Source organism: Notothenia rossii, assembly GCF_949606895.1.
Source record: "Notothenia rossii genome assembly, chromosome: 8".
Taxonomy (NCBI): Eukaryota; Metazoa; Chordata; class Actinopteri; order Perciformes; family Nototheniidae; genus Notothenia; species Notothenia rossii.
Genome location: NC_136906.1, coordinates 52,272,594 through 52,299,424, shown reverse-complemented (window position 1 = coordinate 52,299,424; position 26,831 = coordinate 52,272,594). Strand labels below are relative to the sequence as shown.

Here is a 26,831-nt window from a genome sequence, read left to right as displayed (position 1 = left end):
TCTCAAACAAGCCTCTTGTCTCCTGACTGTTACAGACTGTCATCCTGGTTAGTGGTTACTCTGGGTTCTGTCTTCAGGACAGAGTGTTGGATTTTTTTGTTAATTGGATGGGACTTGATTTGATTCAATATTAGAGTAATTTTCTCGTTTGTGTTTGTTTAAATATATTTGGCCTTTGTTCATGTGATTGACTGATTTACTCAAATAAAAAGGTTGATGAATTATCATCTAATGATTTGTATGATGTTTTATTTATGTTAAAGGTCACTTTGAATGATTTTAACTAATGATAATATAGAAAAACTAATATTTTAAATTTGGGACGGTCCACATTAATTTCGGGACGGCTTAGATTTTATTTCGGGACGGTTCCGGGAGGATGGTGAAAAAACTTAGTCAAGAGCCCTGGTGCTGGGGGTGCTGCAGCATACATAAAATAGTTATGATTTTCTTAAAATAAAATTAGCTGTATACAGTAGCATATAATAGTCATAGTATATATTTGTATTGAATTTATTTTCCAAATAAATAAAATCCGAGTCATCTAGGTCGTGGGAGAATGACGTAATTGACGCGACACACACACTGCAGAGTGATAACTTTCTAGAATGGCGCAAAAAAGGATTTTGGATTTTTTTCTCCAACAAACAACCCAATAAAAAGAGTGGGCCACCAGCTACTCCTCAGCCCAGCACCTCTACAACTAGAGTAATATGACACAGAAGAGACTGATATATCTGACTTTGATGCATGTCCATAGTAACATTTTGGACAATGTGGATGTATCTGCTCTAATGAGGGTCTTCATTAGTGCCACCCCAGAGAGGAAGGCTACATTTAGAGTTTTGTGAAGCCCCAACACAAGGTAAGACGATTTTCCTTTAATGCTGCTGCCGCTGTGCAGTGTTTTGCCTTGTCAATCAGTTAACATTGAATTCATAGTTTTATTAATATTGTAAATAATATTTTCTGACTATTTGTAATGTTATGTAGGTTTGTAAGACCCATAGTTAGCATATGGGCATGTGCAGCTGTTGCTAAGTGATGTAGGTCTATAATGGTTTATTAAGCCTAACAGTTAAGGCGAGACGCCCCAGGTGAATAGGGTACTTTTTTTTTACTTAAAGATATCGGCTAGAAATGTATCCATTTAATTACCTACAATAAGGCAATTGTTTCTTGTATTACAAGTTTTCTGAATATGCAAATTAGCCAGTATCTCATTAAATATGCGCATATTTGGATAAAGCCAGGTTCAAAATTCTTGTTTCATTTTGTAGTCATATTAGCATCTAAAGCTTTTACAGAAGGGATTTTGGATATCTCTTTTTAACACTCCATAAATCAGAAAATACTGTCAACAGCCCTAAAATATCAATTTTCGCCATGTTTTTAGGTATAACATCTTATATAATTCAGGCTATGAATGACTGAACAAAGCCTTCTGTAAAAGCTTTCATAATATTGATAGGAATATAACTGGAAGGTTTGGTGTATGTAAGTGCAACTGAAGTGGACATTTCGGACTCAAGAGTAGGAGAAAAAACTCATTTTGAGAAAACGACCTTTAAAGATTGCAGTGTGGCTCTAGCTAAACCCTCCTGTTCTTTGGATGACAGCTTGCGCCTCGGCGCACTCCGTGAAGGTATTTCATGTTCGGGGTCATTTGTTTTTTGTATAACCTTGCTTCGCGCAAGTGACAATTGTTGTTGTCTTCTCTGTGAACTGTGTGTTTCGGCGTTCTTTTGCCCTTTTGAGATTTAAATCTCTAGCGGAAAGATAACCAGCACACCACGTGACACATCTCAACGAATCACGTTGTCAGAAGTTGACACCAGCCAATGAGATTTCGTTTCGTGGTTTAAGACTCCTTTGTACTTTCACGATTGGTTGCTCCTTACAAAGGAAATGACCATATTTGGATCCGATGAGATTGTGCAGGAGAGACGGAGCTTTCCAACGATTATCTCTAATGACATGGTGCAAACAGTGGTCGCGGTACTTTATGTTACGTTAGAATGCTAACTTTTGGTGAATTTAGGAGAAATATACAGACGCAAATAGACAAACTATAGTAAAATAAACACTTAAATATGTATTTCGTACGTTTTCCTTCCAAAAGCCTGAAAGAAAACATATTATGGAATCAAAATAGCACAAAATCTCAAAATTGACCAGTGCATGCAAAACGATGTTTTTGCCTGCCGTGTCTCGCCTTTAACAAACAATTTATGCGGCTCATATCGCTGACAGCCGGGGCCGGCCCTGCACCACCTTTTTTTTCTTTTCTTTTTTAAGCGGCCCCCCTGCCCACTTTTGGCAGCACCCCCTGAGAAAAATGACTTCCCGCGGCTATGTGGAAGTGAGTGCAGAAGCGGGGGCTGTCAGCATCAGCTTGTAGATGGTATTTTAAACTCGATGCGCTCTGAAACTACGTGGCGGCCGAAGAAAAAAAAATACACATGTGTTAAAATAATTTGTGGCGTTCATTTTTTTTTGCGTTAACGCATTATTAACACATTAACTTGACAGCCCTAATTTTAACATTACATTACATTACATTGCATTCAGCTGAGGCTTTTATCCAAAGCGACTTACAATAAGTGCGTTCGACCAACAAAATACAAACTTGAAGAAAACAGAATCATATAAGTACATCAGGTTTCATAGAGCTAAAACATTTCAAGTGCTACTCAACTGGCTTTAGATAAGCCTGTCCTTTATTAGTATATAAGTGCTTTGTTAATAGTTCTATCGCTCGAAGTGGAGTCGAAAGAGATGAGTTGTCAGTCTGCGCTGGAAGATGTGTAAGCTTTCTGGTGTCCTGATTTCAATGGGGAGCTCATTCCACCATTTTGGAGCCAGGATAGCAAACCCACGTGTTTTTGCTGATGGGAACTTGGGTCCCCCTCGCAGTGCGGGTGCAGCGAGCTGTTTGGCTGATGCAGAACGGAGTGCACGTGCTGGGATGTACGGTTTAACCATGTCCTGGATGTAGGAAGGGCCAGATCCATTCGCAGCATGGTACGCAAGTACCATTGTCTTGAAGTGGATTCTAGCAGTTACCGGAAGCCAGTGAAGTGAGTGGAGGAGCGGCGTGATTTGGGAGAATTTAGGAAGGTTGAAGACCAGACGAGCCGCTGCATTCTGGATGACCTGCAGACACTTTGCTGATAAGACTTTTGTAGTTTTACTTTAGTAAGATTTTAAATGCAGGACTTTTTCTTGTAATTAAGTATTTTAACAATAATGTATTACTCAAGTAAATGATCTTGGTACTTCTTCCAACACTGCTGTCTCCCCTGTCACTTCTGTTTCATTCTGATTGTGTGGATAAAGGGTCCATCCTATCACACACTCACTGTACATTGTATAACCCCAATTATAGTTTATTTACCAGTCATGCAGCAAACAGACACTTCAACAATACGTTCTTGTTCTGTCAGCTGTCTGAAAAATACATATCTCTAGAGGCTGGTATAACAAAACCTGCAGTAGAAGCTATTTTTAGCATTGGTGAACGAGGCAACATTTTGTGACATGTCTCAGTGTTTTGAAAGCATGTTAGACATTTAAGGAGAAGCCTTCACTTACTTTAGAAACCATTCCAGTCAGACAACTCACGTGTTTCTTGATATGTTTTTTTAGAAGCAGCATATAGTTGGGATTTGGCGTCTAGGTTCGGGCCTCATCACTCCACAGATGTACATAGAACATTGAGTGATGATTAGATAACTCTTTGGGAAAATGCAAAACATTTATTTTAATTGTACTGCTTGTTCACATCTAGACCACATTGACCCAGGTCAAGATCAAAACCGAATAAACTTTGACAACAGTCAACTAAAATAAACAAGTGTTTTGTTTGAATTCATATCCATTGAAAAGGGGAAAGGAAACAGTGAAGCTTTATATTAAATATAATAAAACATACATGTAGGTGCTGTGTAAAAAAGGCCTTTCTTGTGCATGCTACTTCAGATAACGGGCTGGTTCTCTCTGCAGTTGAGGTCAATAAGAACCCAACGCCTTTAATATTTGTAGAGAATTTAAGGTAATGCAATCAAACCGAATGGCTCTAGCTAGAGGGTATTTGAATGTAGAAAATCAAAACTAAGAGTGAGTCCAACACTTAAAGGTGGGGTAGGTAAGTTTGAGAAACCGGCTCGAGATACACTTTTTGTTATATTCCATGGAATGCTCTTAACAGCCCGATAGCAATGAATATCTTAAGTGCTTTGACAAAAAAGCGCACTCAAGCTGTTTTCTCCAAAATTACCTACCCCACCTTTTAAGAATATGCACAATTCCCTTTTATCGACAGAGTGCCCTCTGGGATATTTAATCCAGTTTTTAAAGTTCTAAGTTTCAATGAACACACTTTCTAATTTGTTTCAATCAGCAGGGGCCTCATTTATAAAGCCTTGCGTAGGATTGACGTAGGAAGGTTGCTTACGTAGGACAAAGCAAATAAATACGCACAGACATTTTCCGATTCATAAAAGACTGCGTACCGATGCAGGACTTGCGTACGGCACATCCTACGCCGGTTTCCCTTTATTATTCACAATCAACTCGAAATGCGGCGCAGCTTTTGCGGACTTCCCGTCACATCCATATTTGTCTATAAATAGTAATTGAGACGCCCATAATGAATATTCATCAAACCGATTTCAGTAAAACGAGCATGTCAAAGACCGAAAAAAGAGGCAAGAAAAGAAACTTCGCAAATGTTGAAGTTGAAATCCTTGTCGGAGAAGTAGAGACAAGGCAAAACATTTTGTTTGGTGGCCATAGTATTGGCGTAACAAATGCCAAAAAGGCAACAGAGTGGCAGCATGTGGCAGATGCTGTCAACTAGGGGTGGGCGATATGACGATATATATATCGTCGTGACGATATTAGGTCTCCACGATATGCTTTTTCAGGGATATCGTATCTATCGTGATAAAATTCTTTTTGAAATAAAAATAGAAAAAAATTAAACTGATGTGAAAGACATGCTCTAAAGCTGTCTAGTCAGGATTCAGACAGTATTGCACTTTATTTATTGTCTTGTTTGATTCTGTTGGCTTATATTTTATTTTATCAATAAGGTAAAGTATTTTATTGCACTTCAAGTCTAAAGTTTACATTTTAATTGTTTGGCACTGACTTTTCCTCATTGATGTTTTATGTTTTACTGAGTTATGTTTTACCCTCCTTTTAATGTTTATTGATGTTCACTGCTAGTGCTACCTCAGAAAGTTCATTTTTATACTGAGAAACTGTGCCTTGAAGCCATATCAAAATGTAGAATTGTTCATTCAGGGATTCATTTCAGAAATAAAACCAGCTTGAAATGCTATTTTGGTCTGTTACTCCTTTTTGTTTTAGTTTCTGTTACCTTGTAGGTGGTTGTACTGTTAAGGAACTTGAAAAATAACCATAATAACCGACATGATAAAATATCGTGATATATATCGTCTGTCGTGATACTGCTTGAAAAATATCGTGATAATATATTTTTCAATATCGCCCACCCCTACTGTCAACTCAGCATCAGCACAGGGTTGCACTATCGCTGAAATAAAAAAGAAGTGGTCAGATGTAAAAGTGGAGGCCAAAAAACGCCTGGCCTCACACAGGCAGAGTCTGTGTGCCACGGGAGGGAGAAAGAGGGCACCGGAGCTCACCCCCATGGATGAGAAGTTGGCCGGTATAATCGGTGAATCTCTCCTGAGTGGAGTGGTGACGGAGGCAGATAGGGACACCGATGTTAAGGCTGCACCGGATGAACCAGGTAACCACATTTATATACCCGTGTTTGAAATTAGGCTTGGGCGGTATCATTTTTTTCATACCGTCATACCTTGCAGACATCATACCGTGGTATACGGTATATGACGGTATGACTTGGGTCGACTTGAGCGAGGTGGCGTTCGGCAGCAAATAGATGTTTCGAACGGTATATTATATGTTCGGTGTAAAATGCAGCTCGAGCCGGTAGACGCTCGCAAAGTGCCGCGACGTGCGCGCAAGTGCAAAACAAGGGCTGCATACATGACACATTGTGCAAATGGCACATTTTGAGATCGGATACAGGACGCGTTTGTAGATATCCGACGTTGTTTCCATTGTGAGCTAAGTTAACAATATATCATCATACATAAACATTTTCCGGGAGTAAATACTTGACTTATTGAATAAAGTTTGCTATATTCACTAACTAGTTTGGCAATATTATTCCGTGCATGTGTTAAAAACCTTATTTCCATTTTATTCATTGGATTACTCGCGTGAATGTTTAGCACGTAAATGCTTTCGTTTTTAAAACCGTCCGACCTCGACTACAAAACCATCAACCAGTTGCATAGGATTAAAAAATGTCAACACTCACTCACCCCGTCTTAAACATTCCCAAAGAAGTGCCTCTGTCTCTCGTTGTGCTGGATGAAGTCACTGGCGACCAGTAAACCCAAAATAGTCCCAAACAGGCGCAGAGGCATTTTTCTTTTTTACTAGTTGTCCGAGTTCGGGGCCGTCAAATGCTGCCGCCATCTTGCTCAACTCAGCTCTGTGCTGAGCTCTGAGAGCGGGAAAGACGGACTGCCCTCTGCTGGCGCGTGCTGTGTATTACAACCAATGTCGTCCCTGTCAAAACTCCGTGTCAGTGTAATAGAATGAAACGCATCTGTGATTTGGCGCACAGTCTGTGACGTCATGGTATTAAATCATACCGACGGGATTTCGAAATACCCTGGTATACCGTAATACCGTCATACCGCCCAAGCCTATTTGAAATGAGAGTAAACCAAATGCATTCAAGTTGTGTTATATATGCTGGTATGTAAAGAAAACAATAAGTCTATTTATAAAAACAAATCATAACTTCATAAACAAGATTTTTCTACCGAGGAACCTTGTGCGACGAGCCCTGGCGTCTCCACTGCACATCCTGCCTCGAGCCCCGGCGTCTCCACGGCACCTCCTGCCTCGAGCCCCAGCGTCTCCACGGCACCTCCTGCCTCGAGCCCCGGCGTCTCCACGGCACCTCCTGCCTCGAGCCCCGGCGTCTCCACTGCACCTCCTGCGTCGAGCCCCGGCGTCTCTACTTCACCCCTCCAGCAGCGGCCGTGTCCTCACGGAGACAGTCCTGCAGATGCAGAGGGAGACAATTTCTGCTATACACGAGGTTGCAAGAGAGCTGGGACAACTTCGTCATGTGTTGGCTGAAATAAGCACTTCGTTAAAAGATTTGGCTAATAAATAAGTTGTTTCCATACCTTGTTTTGTCTGTTTTACAAGAGACGCATCACATCCAGACGCTGTTGCAGTGCACCAGGGTTTTGCGCAAATGCCTGGGGAAGGGGGTCGGGCTCTTCTTGGGCACAAGCAGCCTCAGGGGGTAATGGCATAATTGTTCAGCAGTGCCATTGTGAAGTGCAGCACACACCCTCACAATGCCATGTCAACTGTTGGTTGAGTTATATATTTTACAAAATGTATTAATGTGATTATTTATTCCATAATGTACATTTTATTGATTTAGTATTGAACTCTTTATTTCAATCTACATGGAGCTGACATTTCAAATTATTTTCGATTACAAGTTGAATTTGATTGACATACAGTATATAAGCTGCTTTTACCAGGAGTAGCCCAAAATATTCTCAACGGTTACAGAGCAGTGATATTTAACACAAAATGTTGACAATAAAATATTTAATTACTGGTGCTTTCCTAAAATGAAATTGGGCAACACTCTAATCTTGGGTGAGCCTTTATTTTGAATATTCTGTCTTTTATTTTTTTATATAAGTGTTCCGTTAATAGTTTTAGAATGTATTTGTTTCTCATAACTTGGTTTCTGAGATTGTTAGAATAGCACTCTCAGTGATGATTTGATTGAAGCGCTATGGGTGGTTTTTGGATTATCTCATCTGCTAACAGTCAAGTCTTTGTCCAAGTCTTTATGTTTAGTGTCAATCATGATGAAGTCCAAGCTATGTAATGTGTGGGATGTCCCCTAAAGAGTTTATGGACATCAAAAATAGTCAGAATTGGCAAATATAACTTTTGTAGCCATAATCAAAGACAAAGTAAACTTTATTGTCAATTAATCTGTGCGTGTGATACAGACAGGGATATCGAAATGCTGTTTCTCACCATACCAAAGAATACAAATCTACAAATATAATACTATAGGCACTCAGAGACTGAATGTCCCATTAAAGCCTTAATGTGTGATCCACAGCCATTACAGCATACAATAATGTAATGCATTATTCAAGCCTGCCAATCTAGAGCCCATGATTGGCAGGCTCATTGGCCCAGTAGTTCAACACTTTTAATCCCTATCTGATCGGATCAGATTTGGATTTTGGGTAGTTCAATACCAAAAAACAGGATTAGGATCACTTTGATATCCGATCAGATCAGGAAATCAAATCCAAGCTTTAATCTGAATCAAATCTTCAAAACGGGTAGTTCAAATTGATAACACAGGATTGGCATCAGTTTGATCCCAACAAACTGGATTATCTTGATCCCACCAGAGACCTGCGGCCTGACCAGATCAGCAATGTAGTTGATTTCATCAAGTCCAAATCGAAAACGATCATAAAGTTCTTCTGTTGTGTACTGTTGGAGAGGTTTGGGGCGCTCGGTGTGGACCCTTTGGCGGTAACCTCTCCTTCCAGCATGGAAGATGTGAACAATCCCTGCCATGACTGTGTTCTGACTGTTCTTTCAGTCAGTAGGCCTACATCAGTCTCTGGATAACAAGTAATTACAAATACACACCTGCAATACATGTCCAGATTATTAGGGCCTGTGGTTGATTATGTAATTGATAGCAAGTAACGGCCAGACCTATAAAAATGAATTGCTGACCTGACCAAACCAGTGAGTTGGAAAGATGGATAAAAAGGGGCCTAATTTTACATCTGCTGAGACCCATGCACTGCTGCAGGGTGTAAGGAACAAATTATGACTCAATAGTTGGTAGCTTTAACAGAGAGAGTGGAGCAACTAAAGTAAAGAGCGGAATATGGATGGAAGTTACAGACAATGTGAATGCCACAGGATCTGGACACAAGAGGATGGTCGACCAAGTGAGGTTGAGGTGGAATAATTTGAAGCAGCAAGCTGCCAAAGACCACAGCCAGGCTAAAAACCCACAGACGGGTAACAAAGCATATAAAAGGGGACAACAGATGTGGTACTTGATATAATTGGTGGTCAGCAGTCACAATCTTTACATGGAATACCAAACGTTGTACTGGATGGTGAGTCGCAGGTATGTGTGATTTGATCCTTGTCCCTATAGAACTACAATTATTATCTTGTATAATTGCTATTTTCATAGTACTACAATGGCTATATTTCTTAGCATCCTTGTTCTTATAGTACAACAATTTTCCAGAAGCTTGCATGCTTGTGATCATCTTATTAAGGGGTATAAAGTATATTGATAAACTTTCATTTCAGGTCGTCAATGCACCTGATGTGACACACACCATACAAGACGAGGTCCTCCTGACCCATGTGGATCCAGAAGCTGGACCTTCAGCCAGGCCTGATGACACACTGCAAGAGCCACCTCGAAAGAGAAAATGCAAGCGCCCCAGACAGACAACCAGTGCAGAGGGATGATGCCTATGAGACACTGCTGAGCCGTGAAACGGAGAGGGCAGAGATGCAGATCCGTCTGGCCAAAGAACAAATACAGCTGTGCCGGCTTCAGCAAACTGAAACCTCACTTAGAATCCAGCTCCTCAAAGCACGCCTGGATGATCCAGATGCCTTTGAATTAATGTTTTTTTGTTGTTACCCTAGTGGGAGTATTTTTTTAAAATTACAATTCCATTATGTACGACGGACTATTAGGGCCACACTTAGAAAAAAGAAAACAGAGAGATTTCGAGAATAAAGTCGTAATAATACGAGAATAAAGTCATAGTTACGAGAATAAAGTCATAATTACGAGTTTAAAGTCGTAGTTTCATAAGTGGCTTGAGAAGGAGACAACAGCAGCGTTCTGCAATAAAATGAGGAATGAAGCAGTACTTTAGTTTAGGTTTCTCAAATAACGAAATACTTAACCTTTTGGCACATCAGCATCAGATTATCATAAGTATTAGAACTTTGAAAAGGTTGTGCAAGAAACTATGTCTATTATTTCGAAGAAAGAACCAAACGGACTTTGGAGATTGTCTCCTTTCTGCAGGAGGAAATGGCTGGTTCTGGCCGACTACAAGGCTATCGTTGGTTACATCTATGAGCTGTTCAAAGGGGATTTGTTGTTTCACAAGAAACGATGAGACTTGTAATCAAGGCTTTGGATCCAGAAGGAGTCGAACGATAGCCTTGTAGTGGAATCGGAATGAGCTCCCCATTGAAATCAGGACAGCAGAAAGCTTACACATCTTCCGGCGCAGACTGAAAACTCATCTCTTTCGGCTCCACTTCGAGCGATAGAATTATTAACAAAGCACTTATATACTAATAAAGGACTGGCTTATCTTAAGCCAGTTGAGTAGCACTTGAAATGTGTTGGCTCTATGAAACCTGATCCACTTATATGATTCTGTTTTCTTCAAGTTTGTATCTTCTTGGTCGAATGCACTTATTGTAAGTCGCTTTGGATAAAAGCCTCAGCTAAATGTCTCTGTTTTTTTTCTTCTAAGTGTGGCCCTAATACTCCATCGTAGTTATGTCCTTTATGTATTTAAAAATACAATTAGACATTATAGATGTCTCTGCAATGTGGCCTCTTTTCTTCCTTGTATTATTTTTCTTATCCACTAGATGGAGATCGGTAGGATTAAAGCACTGATATTCAGGATCTAGTAATCTTGAAAAGTCTGAATCTGGATCAGGATGATCCTATCCTGAATTGCTTTGAAATACTGGGACAACATTTGGCCGAGTTGCCTGATCCTGGATCACAACAAATGGGAATTCAAAAAACTGATCAGATCTGATTGAGATTAAAAGTTTTGAACTAATGGGCCCTGCTGGCTATACAATTATAATATTGTAGTATAAGATTTTCCACCTTTTAATGAGTGATAATTCAGTATAAAATAAAAGTATTTCAAAAAAAAGTATCAATTTTATAGATCTGTATACTTTTCTAAATAACTTAATCTCACAGGTAAATATTGATATTGTACAGTGTTGTCTTTTATTTGTGTATACATGCAGCATTAGTGTTGTGTAGTAATCGTCTTTGACCACACTGGGGCAGCAGTGATCTATACAATGTGGACAGTGTATTGTGGATGTCTAAATGTTCTCCAAACAGAATCTAACAATATAACCTCTTCATCAGTCTGCTGCAGTTCCACACATCACAACACGTCTGCAGGTCTTTGGGGGACACAGGATTGATAAGAAAATGCAGAGAAAGACAACAAACAATGTTAAAAATGTAGCAAAGATTAAACTATCCTTCACACTTGTATTTTCATGATCCGCAAAAGGATTCACACTTGTGTTTTTCAATGCACACACAAATGTGTTCCGTTTCATATACATGTAAATAAAATCCAAACACAGAATCCGAGCGCGCTCATGGGATTGGCTTAGACTGGAGGAGACATCTGATTGGCTATAGATGAGAGAAATTACAAGTACGAATCGGCCGACCGTCAGGGGAGTCTCAAAAAACCCACACACGAATGCACAGCGATCCATGCACAGAAAGCGGTTTGTGTTTGCAGGTTCAGAGGTTTTAAACGGAAAAAAAATGTGTGGATCAAAAATACACATTTAAAACTTTTTTCTGTTTTTGTATTTTATTTACATGTATATCAAACGGAACACATTTGTGTGTGCATTGAAAAACACAAGTGTGGATCCGGAAATACAAGTGTGAATCCTTCTGTGTGCATGTGTGTATTATGAGACTGTTCTAAGCCCATAGATAGAGGTGTATGATTCTATCTTGTTAGGCACAATGTTGATTATTCTCTCAGAACTAGCTAAATACACAGGTCTGGGGTAGAGTTCTTCAGAATTGATTGTGGCATCTCAACCGTGTGGTCAGATCGTTGCCTGTGACATGTCTTGTGAATTCTCCGGCCGAAGGTCCAAATAAACCGTCAGTGTTTGCCATCAAAGCTCCAGCTCTCCATCGTGTCTCTCTTTGAGTCGTGACTCCAATTGCTTCAGAAGTTTCCCCCACAATAACCTAATATCATATCTGTTGTAATGTGTGGTGCACGTGATTCAAGATACTTGAACTGGCCAACCATGCTGTAAAGCAGTGACCATCAACCGGCAGCCACATCCGGCCCGCCAGACATTCTCATCCGACCCGCACGACGGGGGTGAGTGTGGCGTTGGCGGAGTGGTTAGTGTGTTCGCCCCCCACTCAAACTTTTTTTATATATTTGTAATATACGCAGTCTTCAAAGTAACCAAGCAACCTAAATAAATGTGTAATTTGTCTATCCAATGACCTTGCTCCCTTTCATGCAGGGGCCCAAAACAATATTTGCACCGGGGCCAATCACAACCTTGTGGGAAATACGAAAACTCATCTCACAATGTCGCTTGGGGCCCAAAGTTGGCCAGGGACGGCCCTGGCTACAACTGCACGCCAAAGGACCCTGACCAAGCGCCGCTATTGTACTATAAGGGAGTGAGACTGTATTGATTAATGTGCCTTTTCACAACAGGCCTGGTGCTGCTCTTTCACCAACAAAAGGATAAATCTCCCACCCTCTCTTTCCAGTCACATTTTAAAAAAGCCTATTTTCCTAATTCAATCTGGCCAATCAGGTCATGAATGAGAGTGAACAGTTAAACAGAGAAATGACCACTGTTTCCTACATCTAACAAAATCCTCAAGGCCTAAATCAATTAATTATTTTATTAACATAAATATTATACCTTCAAAAAACAAACAATATCTGCACAAAACTAATATTTGTAAAGTTAATTAGCCAACATTACATCACACATTATCCGACCAATAACATCCAAGAGTAGACTCCACCTACTCATAAAACTCATATGAGGAATTTGTAGGACTATGTTAATTGATATTAGAAAAAAAACTAAAGATTAAAAAGAATCTGAAGAAAAATGGCTACCTATCTTTACGACAAAGGGCTTAGCCAAATGTTGGTGAGAGAGTTTGTGCTGCCTCACATTATCCAATGTCTAAATAGGCCTTACAAAACAAGGTCCAACAAGCTCCTAAAGAAGACAAAATACTTTAACATCAAAACTGGTAAAATATAACATTTAACAGGGAATGCAATCATAAGCTTTTGAGTCATATTTAGACCCCATCTCCAACTGGTATACCGTTTGATCTGCATTTGGCAATTTTATGTTAAAAAGAGAGAAGATCTTTTTTTTTAAATGCACACATTTCCTCTCTGCAGGGATTCTGGCTTGACCTCATGACCCAATTCTTTGAAATAGTGTTATATTCTGAGAAACACTTATTTGTTAGCCTTCTCGTCCCGAGAGTAGATTGAAATGATTCTCACATGTGTGCATGTACAGAGTTATTATTTTTTACATTTATATTTGTGTACAGATTTACCAAACAACATCATCTAGAGCAGTGGTTCCCAACCTGGGGGTTGGCGACCCCAGGGGGTCGCCAAAGATCGCAAGGGGGGCGCCAGACCTCAGATGATTTGAGGCCTAATATCATATTTAGAATAAAAAAAATTAAAAAATGTACATATAATTTTTTTTTTACGTATCATTTTTTTTACATATTGTAACGCAATACATGATTGGCGCTAAAAGCTTTGTCTATATTACAATAAAATATAGAAATTAATTGATTAACTAAAATTAAAATTCAAAAAATTCCTCTGAGCAATTCATCCTCCGATTGGCGCCAATATTGACGTTACTGTGTCAACTTTCATAATAATAACAGTTTGCTGCGCTTGCTAGCTAGCGACCGACTTCATAAGGTGAATATTTTTGTCTAAAAATTTCTGAAAAACGTAAAGGAAATGACAGCTCATCTGCAATCAAAAAGAAAATGAGGACCTACCTAGAGAGCTATCTTAACTTCGGTTTCATGGAGGGAACGGACAAAACCCGCCCAGAGTGTGTGATATGCAGAGGGAAGCTAGCCAACGAAAGCATGAAACCCAGCAAAATGAAGAGACACCAACAGACCATGCACCCAGAAACAGTCGGGCGTGATCGGGACTTTTTCCTTTAGAAACAACACCTTGCAAAGGCAAACAAGCCAATGGATATTAGAACAGCGTTTGTTAGGGCTGGCAGCGAGGCCTCTTTTGAATGTGCACTTTTAATAGCAAAGGCAAAGAAACCGCACAACATTGGCGAGCAGCTCATTAAGCCAGCTTGCATTAAGATGGCTGAGAAACTGTGCGGCCCGCAGGTCGCGGAGAAGCTAAAAACTGTACCACTGTCAAACAATACGGTGAAAGACAGAATTGAGAAGATGGCAAGTAACTGCGAGCTGCAGCTGCTCGAAAAGCTTGGAAAGGGGCCATTTGCCATACAACTTGATGAAACCACAACTGTAGCAGACGAGGCTGTGCTGATCGTTTATGTGCAATATATAGATTGGGAAGATTTGAAGCAGGACATTCTTATGTCAGTCAACCTTACCACTACCACCCGGGGTGAGGAAATGTTTACTGCAGTGGATTCTTACCTCTCATCCCACAAGCTTTCCTATGAGAATTTAGTTGCATGTTGCACAGACGGAGCTGCCTCAATGATGGGGAAAAACAAGGGATTTAACAGTCGCTTGAAAGAAAAGGCCCCACACTGCACAATATTTCACTTTGTGATACATCGCCAGGACCTGGCCAGCAAGAAACTGTCAGAAGACCTCAGCGAAACACTCTCAACTGTTATTAAAATAGTCAATTTCATCAAAGGTCGCCCCACCAACAAGCGTCTATTCGCAGACTTGTGCGAGGATGAAGCGTGCCAAACCCTCCTCCTGCACACCGAGGTGCGCTGGCTCTCACGCGGCCGAGTGCTGGCACGCTTTGTAGAACTGAAGGAAAAAATGGAAGAGTTTCTACAAACTCGTAACCGCGCACTGTCAGAGCAAGTGACTGAGTCATTCTGGATTAAAACAGCATACCTGGCCGACATCTTCAGTCTCTACAATGAAACAAACAAGCGTCTGCAAGGCGTGGAGTCCAACATTCTCCAATGATGCATTTGTGCGCAAACTGGAGTACAGGGTCGAGAAAATGGAGAAGGGGGAGCTGCAACAGTTTCCACTACTGCTGAAACAATCCCAAAACAATCCTGAAACGGTGCCTGTACGTCGCGAGTTCATCCGCCATATGAACGCACTGCAAACGGAAATGCAATCACGGTTCGCTGACATAGACGAGTATGTCTCCAAGGAATTGTGGGTTTTAGATCCCTTTATTGCCAAAGTTGAGGATGTGGAATACCTGGATTACGAAGATGAGCTCACCGACATCCAAGCTGACTCGCTGTCAAAGAAATACTTCCAGGAAAAAGTATTTAAAAAGTTTTGGATTCTCAAAGGACCAAGCCTCGCTCCAAAGATCACACTGCATGCCACGATCAGGATTATACTCCCATTCAGTACGACATATCTATCAGAAACAGCCTTCAGCGCACTTGTTGCCATCAAAACAAAAGCACGCAACACACTGGACGTTCACAACGACTTTAGACTGGCTGTCACTCACATTACACCGGACATTCCATCCCTGGCTGCGGGCGTGCAAGCCCAAGGTTCACATTAATGAACCTACTTGAACCTCGTCTTCTCTTTGCTACCTGTTCCATGGCAGACAAGCATTTTATTTACCTGCTTAATATGCCAGTTTTTCATTTTTGTTTTATACAGGCCTATGCAACCATATTACCATTTATTTATTAGACATAGTATATTCTTTTGAAGTGTCCTGTTCTTCGACATTTGAAATAAATATGATGCATACATTTGCAAGTTAGTAGCTAATAAAAGCATACAAAGACAGAAATGTATCATTTTTTCTTTAATATAAATGTTTCTTCTGCGCGTAAAGTGTCGGTTTCAGTTGGATTATTTGTCACAGTTGCTCCGATCAGATCGGTCTCCTCCATTTTGTAGATTATTTACGATTTTTTAATCCACATAAACACATCGCCAAAATCCGGCTTACTTTGAGCATGTGTTTTAAACAGTTGAATCCCTTTGTGAATTGTTTCCACTTGCGCCGTCCTCTAATTTCTTGATACAGCGGGCATCCAAATTCATTAGTCCTGAGTCCAATAACCAACAAAGTCACTCCAATAGTGCTCCTTAATTACGCTTTCATCCTCCTTTAAGGAAATACTTCACATTCATCCAGTTTGTGACAGTAGTTGTAGCATTTTTGAGACTTTTAAACTTTAATTACCGCTGTTGCCGTGTGTGTGTGTGTGTGTGTGTGTGTGTGTGTGTGTTGGGGGGGTGTAACCGCTGTTACCAGGCACGGCTGTCACTACCCGATAATTATCGCTGTTGCCGATCTGCCCCCCTGCCCGATCTGTACTGCGCATGTGCGAGATGGTCCGCCATACTGGACAACTACATACGGCAACTGTAATAGGACCCTTCACACAGTGGCGTTTGGCAAAGCAGAAAAAGAACACAAAAAAACCGGGAGAGATGAGTTATTGTTATGACAACGTGACTTCACTATTATTTAACAACTCTTTATTGGGTTCTTTTATTTAGGGTTAAGTACATTGTCAGAATAAGTGAGACATAGATTTAACTTCTGTTAGACAGCTATATGCCATACATTTTTGCATACATTCACAGTAAATATTTATTCAGTATGATAACTGCCAAACAGAAGTTAAATCCATTTTCTTTTTGTGCTTTGCCAAACGCCACTGTGTCAAGTGTCTTAGTTGGGTTGCCGTACGGAGTTGTCCAGTATGGCAGACCATCTCGCACATGCACAGTACAGATCGGGCAGGGGGGCAGATCGGCAACAGCGATAATTCAACTTTCAAAGTTTTGGGGGGTCGCAAATTCCAACAGGAGTCATTTGGGGGGGCCCTGGGTGAAAAAGGTTGGGAACCCCTGATCTAGAGAAGCCTTTCATTGGAGAGATTTAAGGAAGGTTGTCAAACAGGAGGATATTCACTTCAGACACTATAGACCATGTTTGAATATAGATAGGGGTCACCATCTCCCCTCATATGCAACCGCCTGTAAAAGCCTTCCATCAACCGAGGTGGATGTGGTTCATCATTTGGCAGAAAACAACTGAATTGTTTGCCAACTTGTTGTTTTGTGACTCAAAGTCCAATTATAGGTCTCCTATTATTCTATTTTTAGGCTTATATTATGGGTCTCAGATATATACAAATATATAAAACACATGTCGATGATGTGTTTTGCTCAAAATACCAAACAGATTATGCATTTTAGACATCCCTCATATACCTATATTTCAGCCCTGTTAGAGAACTGAGGTTACCTACTGTAACCCCAGTTTCTATGAGTATAGGCGTAGCCCTCTAAGGCTATCGCTATTGGGTAATCCCCCTGCGCCCCCGCACTGAAACACTTGTAGTCCACGCCCACCCGCAAGGTGGGCCCCACCTTCGGGCTCCCTTCCGGTATAAATAGGAAGGAGGCCCGACAACCTGCTCCCATACAAAATAACTTTTCTTCAGCTATTCGTGGAGCCAGTGGGGCCCAGCACCTAGAGGGCTACGCCATTTACTCATAGAAGCTGGAGTTACAGTAGGTAACTACAGTTCTATTTCGTATATGGCTTTGCCCTCTAAGGCTATCGCTATTGGGTTAAGGGCGAAGCATGATGTAGTCTGCGCCCCACTGGGTCCGCCCGGCAGAAGCACAGACACACCCGCTCAATAACACCCCATGCCTGTTGTGCCATGCGTAATGGCGCATCACCGTCCCTTGAACATAGCAAAACATGCCTATCTTCCCCAAAGGGATGAAGGCTGGGAACAATACATACCAGCCGCTGTGAGAAAGTAGAGACGAAGGTCCCACCTTGCCCAGCGACCATAGAAGGGGAACAGCAGCTCTCTGTGTGTCAGACAGGTAGGAGAGCGCCCAGCTGGATCCCTGACGTCACTCACTCTGACCAGGCACTCCGTACAAAGTGTGTCAGAGGAAAAAGGAACATCCCTCCTACAATGGCGCGTTTCCACTGCAGGCCTCGCTCGGCCTCGCTCGGTTTGGTTAGGCCTTATTAGGCCCGGCTCACTTTAATGCTGCGCTTCCATTACAGTTTAGGAGCTGGGGAGAGTAACTATAGTAACTATTTTTACTATTTTTATTTATATAGCACATTTTTAAACGATTTTTGGTCGAGCCAAAGTGCTGTACATATAATAAAAATACCCTACAGTAAAGACACTTTCCAGCAAATACAACAGCACAGTTTGTGCAGAATATCAGTATGAGAAAACGACACCCTCTGTCCTTAGACCCTCACATTGTACAATGAAAAACCTCCGGAGAAAAACCCACAGTTTAAAGGGGAAAATGGGAGAAAACCTCAGGGAGAGCAACAGAGGAGGGATCCCTCTCCCAGGACGGACAGACGTGCAATAGATGCCGTGTGTAAATCGAAGAGATAATACATTTTACAGCGTAGGTAGACCAAATGTTTGGAAGTGTCTACAATAAGAAGATCAAACATTTTAAAAGGTTTTTCGCCTGCCGTCTGTCTGCAGACTTGTCAAAGCCTTAATTCATGGTTTTTACTAACCGGTATCAGTATGTTGTTACTTCGGCATCATTTTGAAACGTGTATTACAATTAAATCACGGTCAAATATGTTCATCTTGTTGTAGTTGTAGCCCCCTTGACAGCGATTCTCTCTCTAGTTTAGCAAACTCAGCCCGACTCAGCCCTGTTTGTTGGCCTCGATAGAACCACGATTTAGTCGTGCCAGAAAAAAGGTGAAAAAGTAGCCCCGGGCCAAAACTGGACCAAGTGGAAGCGCAACCAAAAACGGGCCCCGCACGGCTCGGCACGCTCAAAGCGAGCTCTGCGCTGCAGTGGAAACGTGCCATAAGAGGGAACAAGGAGGCTCTCTCCTCATGCCGAAGGCAGGCGAGAGACGCACAGCTGGATCCCTGACGTAACTCACTCTGACAGGACACCCAGTACAGGGTGTGTCAGAGAGGAATGGGAGACATCCCTCAAATAAAAATAAATAAATGAACAGGGGGAAGAGGAGGAAAGGAGGAGGACATTCCTCTGGTGGAGTGCGCATTGATGTTCTCCGGGGGCTCCACCCCAGAGGAGACATATGCCTGTGACACAGCCTCACACAGCCAGTGTGACAGCCGTTGTGCAGACAGGGGTTTCCCGATCGAGCGCTCTCTATAATGCACAAACAGGCGCTGAGAACGGCGCCAGGCCGCCGTGCGCGCCACATAGCAGAACAGCGCGCGCACAGGATAGAGGAGATGAGATGTGGCTTCTTCCTCCGACCTGTGAGGAGGGGGAAAGAAGCCATCCAAGGTGATCACTCTTGACCTAAAAGAGCTTGTGATGACCTTTGGCATAAAAGCCGGGTTAGGGCGTAAAACAGCCGAACTGCCATCTCCTTGGATCCGGAGGCATGACGGGGCCACAGAGAGAGCAGAGAAATCACTCACCCTTTTCGCTGATAGAGCCAAAAGTAAAACTACTTTGGCTGACAACAGTTTAAGGGGAACCTGCTCTAACGGTTCAAATGGGGCTTTGCTTAGTGCTCGTAACACCAAAGCCAAATCCCACTGAGGCGCCAGTGCGCGTGATACAGATCTGAGTCTTCGTACTCTTCCCAGAAAACGTTTCGTCAGAGGGTGACTGAACAACGTCCCAACCCCGAAACCCACGTGACAAGATGATATGGCAGCCGCATATACCTTGATTGTGCTGAAAGCCAAATTCCTGTCCAACAACAGCTGGAGGAATGACAGCACGTGAGGCAGGGGGCACGTAATGGGGTCCAGGCTTCTTTCTACACACCAGCGCTGGAACGCTGCCCACTTGGCTGTGTAGGACGCTCTGGTAGACGCGGCCCTGGCTCTCTGAATGGTACGTACAACATCTTGAGAGAGACCGAACCCCTCTAAGTGTTCCCGTTCAGGGGCCATGCCCATAAGTGCTGGCCTATCACTGGGTGGCTGGTGATCGCTCCCTCCACCTGCGAGAGAGCGTCCCCGCACCACGGAATTTCCCACGGCCTGGCTGACAGCGTACGCTGTAGGCATGGAAACCAGGAAGCGCCTGCGCGCTCCGGGGCAATTAGGATCACTGACAGCCGCTCCTGTCCCTTTGTTCAATTCGCCGGGCACATACAGTGCTCTGATGGAGAGCAAGTGTGCGCGCGCCCAGATCAACAGCCGCCTGGCTGTGTTCAGAAGCTGCGCTGAGCGTACCCCGCCCTGGCGATTGATGTAGGCTGCCGCGGCTCTGTTGTCTGTGCGAATCAATACATGCTGATTCTGCGGCAGCGAGGCAAAATGCTGAATTACTCTCCGTACGGAGATCAATTCCAGCACGTTTATGTGGAGGGACATGTGAGCCGGCCACTGTCCCCCCACTGCCTGCGACAAACTCGTTCCTCCCCACCCTGAGAGAGATGCGTCTGTGAACACCAAGATGTGTGACGTAACTCTGCCCAGGGCCACACCCTCTGACAGGATGTGGGGACTTTTCCAATAGGTTAAGTCTCAACCCACGGAAGGAGGGATGGCCACCATGCGCCTCTTCTTTCGCACGGAGTCGATGCGTAGGCGAATAAACCACCTCTGGAGCCTCCTCATGTGAAGGAGCTGCCATCATGCCGAGCAGCCGCATCACGAAAAGAGGGCTGTCACCACGCTGCGGGGTGTGATGCATCGAAGGAGAGCTGTCAGTGTCTCCACTCTCTGCCGTGAGAGTTGCGCTCTCATGCGGGCTGAGTTCAATTCCACACCCAGGTAAACAATACTCTGGGAGAGAAGAGGACAGCTCTTTTTCCAGTTTATCATGAAACCCAGCTTTGACAGATGCGATATGAGCTGTACCGTCTGTAAAGCAACTTCCTCCCTGGAGCGAGCCATCAGCAGCAGGTCGTCCAGGTAAAACAGTACTCTCATCCCTCCTCTGTGTAGCGGCTGCAGCGCCGTCTCTACACACTTTGAAAAGGTGCGAGGAGCCAGGGAATAACCGAACGGCAGACGGTTGTACTGGTACAACATTCCCTGGAATGAAAACCGCAGGAATGTCCTGTGTTGTGGGATGATGGGTACGTGGAAGTATGCCTCCTTTAGGTCTATAGAGATGAACCAGTCTCCCTGGTGAACACACTCTAGCAACCTTTTGATCGGCAGCATGTGAAAAGGCCTTTTCATTATCGCCTCGTTGAAAGCTGATAGATCGAGGATGGGTCTCATTCCCCGTCTTTTTCGGGATAAGAAAATAGCGGGAGTAATACCCCTGATTTTCTTCCCCTTGAGGAACCCTGGAAATAGCCTCTTTCAACAGGAGTTCCTGTAGCTCTGACTGGAGCGCAAGACACTGTTCCCGGGATGACAGGCGTGTTTCCTGTATCCCATTGAACTGTGGGGGGGGGGGGGGGAGGCGAACTGCAGGGTGTACCCTCTGCTAATCAGCCTGCTCATCCATCTGTCCATCAGACACACGCGCTGCCACTCTGAGAAACACTCTGAGAGCTGGTGCACATGCTTGAGATGTGTTGTGGTCGTCATGACGACGAGCCACGCCAGAGCCCTTGCCGCCGCTGCCCGTGAGGCAACCCAAGGTGGGCCTAGAGTGAAAGGGCTGTGAGGAAGCCTCCACACGCTGCGTTTCACTCACTCTCATCATGAGGCGCGTACACGCTCAGGGGATGAGTGGAGGTGTGTGCAGTTCTGTGCTTCAGTAACTGCCCTGGTTTTGCTGAAGAAAAAAGGGAGCAGGTTGTCGGGCCTCCTTCCTATTTATACCGGAAGGATCCCGAAGGTGTGGCCCACCTTGCGGGTGGGCGTGGACTACAAGTGTTTCAGTGCTGCGTGGGGGCGCAGTTGCATTACCCAATAGCGATAGCCTTAGAGGGCGAAGCCATATACGAAATAGAACTGCAGGTTCGGGGTCCTTAGCTTGAAAATAAACAAATAGAGGAGGGGGAGCTAATGCCTGATCAGAATTCTACGAGATACAGAATGCTGCAGTGATGAAACTTCATATCATGTTCCAAACCACTTCAATTATTATTTCAGTAGGGGCTTGGAATGTGAGCTGTAGGGTTGCCGGTTCAATTCCCCGACCAGACCTAAATACGGAGTGTGGACTTCTACTTGGAGAGGTCCCAGTTCACCTCCTGGGCCCTGCCGTGGTGCCTTCGAGCAAGGCACCGGACATCCCCCTCACTCCCATTGCTCCCTGGGCGCTGTACAATAGCTGCCCACTGCTCCTAGTACTAGACTCCTGGTACTAGGATGGATTAAAAGCAGAGGACACATTTCACTGTGTGTGCTGTGTGCTCTGCATGTGTGACCATTAAAGAGGGTTTCACCCCTCCCTATTCTATTTCTATCTACATGAGATACTTACTTTACTTGGGTATTTATATTGTTTGCTACTTTGTACTTCTACCCCACTACAATTCAGAGGTAAATCATGCACTTGTACTCCACTACATGTATTTAGTAGGCTACCTTTAGTTACTTTGTAGATTTAGGTGAATGATGTGAAATATAATCAACTCTTCAGACTTTAGTTCCACCTGGAGTAAATTCACAAGCTACCCTGCAGTATACAAAGTCATTCAAACTAGCTGCACCTTTACCAGCTTTGAGAACACTTTCATGATCAATCATTATAAAACATATCATATATATTATTCTGAAATGGACCAATCTGCACAATGACTACTTTTACTTTTGGTACTTTAATTATATTTTGACGATAATACTTATGTACTTTTACTTGAGTAACATTTTTATTGCAGGACTTTTACTGTAACAGAGGATTCATACACTCTGGGACTTCTACCTTTACTCAAGTACAAGATCTGAGTACTTGTCCACCTTTGGATTTGAGCAACACCTTGGTTGCGGCTGAATAGTATAAAGAAAAGCAGGTTCAATGTCTTTTCCTAAGCTTTTTTAATTAGTGTCAGTGAAGATGGATGGATTACATGAATGATGACAATCTGCCAGATACTTCGTTTTGTGTGTTCTTATAGTCAGGATCAGAATCAGAATTCCTTTATTAGTTCCACAGCAGGGACATTTACATTGTTACAGCAAAAGTGGCATGGTAGGTAAAGAAAAAAGGCATGCAATAATAGAATAAATTATATTCTAGCGCACTCGAGCTGGTTTCTACATTCTTACCTACCCTACCTTTAATGTTTGCTACATTATTCAATCATGGGCGTACATTTAAGTTAGTCAACATTTCTTTCAAATTCATTTGGGACACGACCAACAGTCTGCTGGATAAAAAAATCCTGGTTTACCCACACATCTGATGTGGTCCTTTAGACAGACCTCTGCTGACTAAAGGACATGTAAAATAAATAAATAAAATGTGGAAGAAAATGTTTACCTATAAAACTAATGTCGATGCAGTTTTGTTGGGAAAGCACACACATGGCACTTGTGTTATCACAGACACTGCTCTGAGATCTGTATCTACACACAGACCTCCACACATGATCTCTGGCATCTGTGTGCAGCAGAGGCCACCAGACGCTACATGAATTGGCAGGAGAATTACACAAACGCTTTGCATAAAAATCAGGACCCCATACAGATCTGCAGCGCCCGCATTATATTTCAAAGCGTGCCAAAGTGCTTGTTGAGCCAGCGCATTCTGACATTTAAATTTGATTGGTGGGAATCGAGAAGCGTAATTACTGAGGATAAAAAGGGACGTGGCAGCAGCTAAAACACACTCATGTCCCGCCACCAAATGCAAATTCAATCAAAGACTTGGCCAGAGGAGAGGAGAGGCTGTGGATCTAATCTTTGATTAGAGCAAACCATTAGTCATGATAATTTGATCAGTCACGCTGAAATATGAAATATTCCAAGTGAGATCCAGGGGGGAAATACATTGAGCAAAGAGAGCTGTAGCCAATAAGGCAGATGTCCTGTGACACCTTCACTGTAATGTGGTGAGATTATGAATTGTAAAGCAAAACGGTGAGTCATCAATGAGAGGCAATGAAGTGCCATAACGCTTAAATCTTCTCTGAACTGAAAAAACGTAAGCATTGGTTTTAATTAAATGTATTATGCCGACAGATTTCACATAACTGTAGTAGGTTAGTTGAAAGAAATTATATTAAGTTTAAATAAAATATATTAGGTTCAACTTAATATTATTGCTTTCAACTAACCTAATACAGTTATGTGAAATCTGTTAAAAATAATATATTTATTTAAAGACAACGTTTTAGTTTTGTCAGTTTGGTAACTATGTAACTGTACTTTCATTTACAATTTGTCTCACAGCCATCGTGTTCCCTATATGTTTGGTAAATGAGCAGAGCCCATGATGCTGTGTTGGTCCAGCTGCATCTCTCTCTCTCTGTTTCCTCTTCTGACTCTTGTTACTTGTTTGGTCCTCTGTTCTGTCGAAAAAGTCTTTTTCTCAGCTAACATAGTTAAATGACCTGGGAGTTCCTGAGTGGCAGCCATGATAAGAGCTGTTTGGATTCTCCAGACAATACGGAGCTTCAATGATGCCCCTGTTATCTCCTTTAGGACAGGATACACCGGACCATCCTTTGCAAAAAGAACGGAGACAATCCCACAAGTCCTTGCGGCGGCAACATTTAAAGTGACGCACCAACTACACTTTCTTTAATAATATCGCAATACCTTACATTACATGACTAAGTTCTGAAGTTGCTGACCATCATTTTTAGCCATGGATGTGTACATACCGACTTTATATATAAAGGTACATCTACTTATGTTTCTTTATTTCTATTCTAGTATATCTAATGTTTGCTTTTCTTCTATATTAATGAAAGTACCTCCTCCAACACACGAACGCGCACATGACCAATGAGGGCACGAGATAAGTTTGTGCACGAGATAGAAGGCTGACAGGCAGGTAGGCGCCACGGCTTACACAGATAAAATGTTTGTATTTAATGTATTCATTGCTATCTGGATGTTAAGAGCATTCCATGGAATATAACAAGTGTTTCTGAAGTGAATTACCTACCCCACCTTTAACCTGGCAGTTTTGTTTTGGCTTCATTTGTTCTGTTTTAAGACCTTAATATACTAGTTAGCTAGCAAGTACACTAAAACAACTGAAACGTTGAATTTAATTAAATGTATTAAATCAACACATTTTACACAACTGTTTTTGGTTAGCTGAATGCAATAATATTAAGTTGAACCTAATATATTTTATTTAAACGTAATGTTATTGCTTTCAACTAACATAATACAGTTATGTGAAATATGTTGACATAATACATTTAATTAAAACCAACATTTCAGTTTGTTCAGTGCAGTTAGCAAAGTAGGATTTCCCGAGAAAATGTTAGACAGCGAGCATCATGACAAGGACCTCAGATGAGGAGATGAGGACACTTTCCACAGAGAGACGGGTGTAGTGGATCGGTTTGAGCCAGACTATGTATGAGAAGGAAATCCTGCTGAGGTGAGTGGAGCGAAACAGAAAAATAGCAGGAAGTGGGGACACTGCTGCTACATCCCTGGATCAAACAGAACACCAGCCTCTGAAGCCAACAGGCAAACAGTGTTTTTTTGCCATGAATTAAGATTTTGAAGGCGCTGAAGAAACTATAATTTGTTGGAGTGGTGGTTCATTGAACATCCCATGTGGTGTGCACATTTAAACACTGGATCTAGCAGGCCATTTTAACGTGTTATTCTCAAATGATAGTTGACAAAGGTTTCACTGCTGTGGATGATTTTATCTAAATAAAAAGGAATATACAAACTATTAGCAGTCTTACGATAACCACAATAATCATAATGATAAATAAGGTTCAGTATTCCACTTACATAATTTCATGCATCCACAGGATTAAACACTTTTCTTTAACATATGGGTCAAAGGGAATCTAGAAGGCGGATCTAACAAACAAAACCGTCTGTTAAAGTAAAGCTAAACATTTCATCAACTGATTAAACAATTCAGCTCCATGTGCTAACTCACAGTTCCTTTGTTATTCAGTCTCTGGTGGGAAGGAAGTGAGTGACTGGCCTGAAGGGCGGAGCTTTAAAGGCTTTGGTGGGGGAGTGGTCTGCACTTGATTGACAGAGGTGGTGATGCAGGTTGAGAGGGGAGAGACTTGTGATTTCTAACACCGCTGTTGGAGGAGTCGGAGCGAGGCAGTGGATGGGAGGACAGTCTTTTGTGACGAGCTGTCCTGAGTTCAGGCCTCTGTGGTCGAAGTTGTTTATTCCTCCTAGAATAGTGTGGTCAGGAACTTGGTGCTTCACGGACAGGGTCTGTCCTACACAGAACTACACAGAAGGAACAAATATCAAACAATCAATCAAAATACAGTAAGAAACCTGTGGGCAAATAATGTTTGTGACAGTTGCACAATATTAGAATAAAAATAAATACACATTTATATAAAGATAAGCAGACAGCAGAGAGACCCTCTGAACACTCATGATCATGATGAAGACATGATGAAGACTCAGGCTCATGGTGAAGACATGATGAAGATTCAGGCTCATGGTGAAGACTCAGGCTCATGGTGAAGACATGATGCAGGCTCATGGTGAAGACATGATGAAGACTCAGGCTCATGATGAAGACATGATGAAGACTCAGGCTCATGGTGAAGACATGATGAAGATTCAGGCTCATGGTGAAGACTCAGGCTCATGGTGAA

General features: G+C 42.4%; 2 long non-coding RNA genes across 2 annotated transcripts; one reads left to right on the top strand and one right to left on the bottom strand.

The window, feature by feature from the left end:
* The first annotated feature begins 617 nt into the window (after positions 1-617).
* On the top strand, positions 618-7,029 carry LOC307016882. Its single transcript, XR_013801959.1, has 3 exons — positions 618-865; positions 5,540-5,782; positions 6,898-7,029. It is a non-coding gene; the product is annotated as an uncharacterized lncRNA (long non-coding RNA).
* LOC307016881 lies at positions 7,023-26,831 on the bottom strand. The gene is made up of 3 exons (XR_013801958.1): positions 26,141-26,831; positions 7,266-7,454; positions 7,023-7,135 (listed from the first exon to the last, which is right to left on the bottom strand). It is a non-coding gene; the product is annotated as an uncharacterized lncRNA (long non-coding RNA).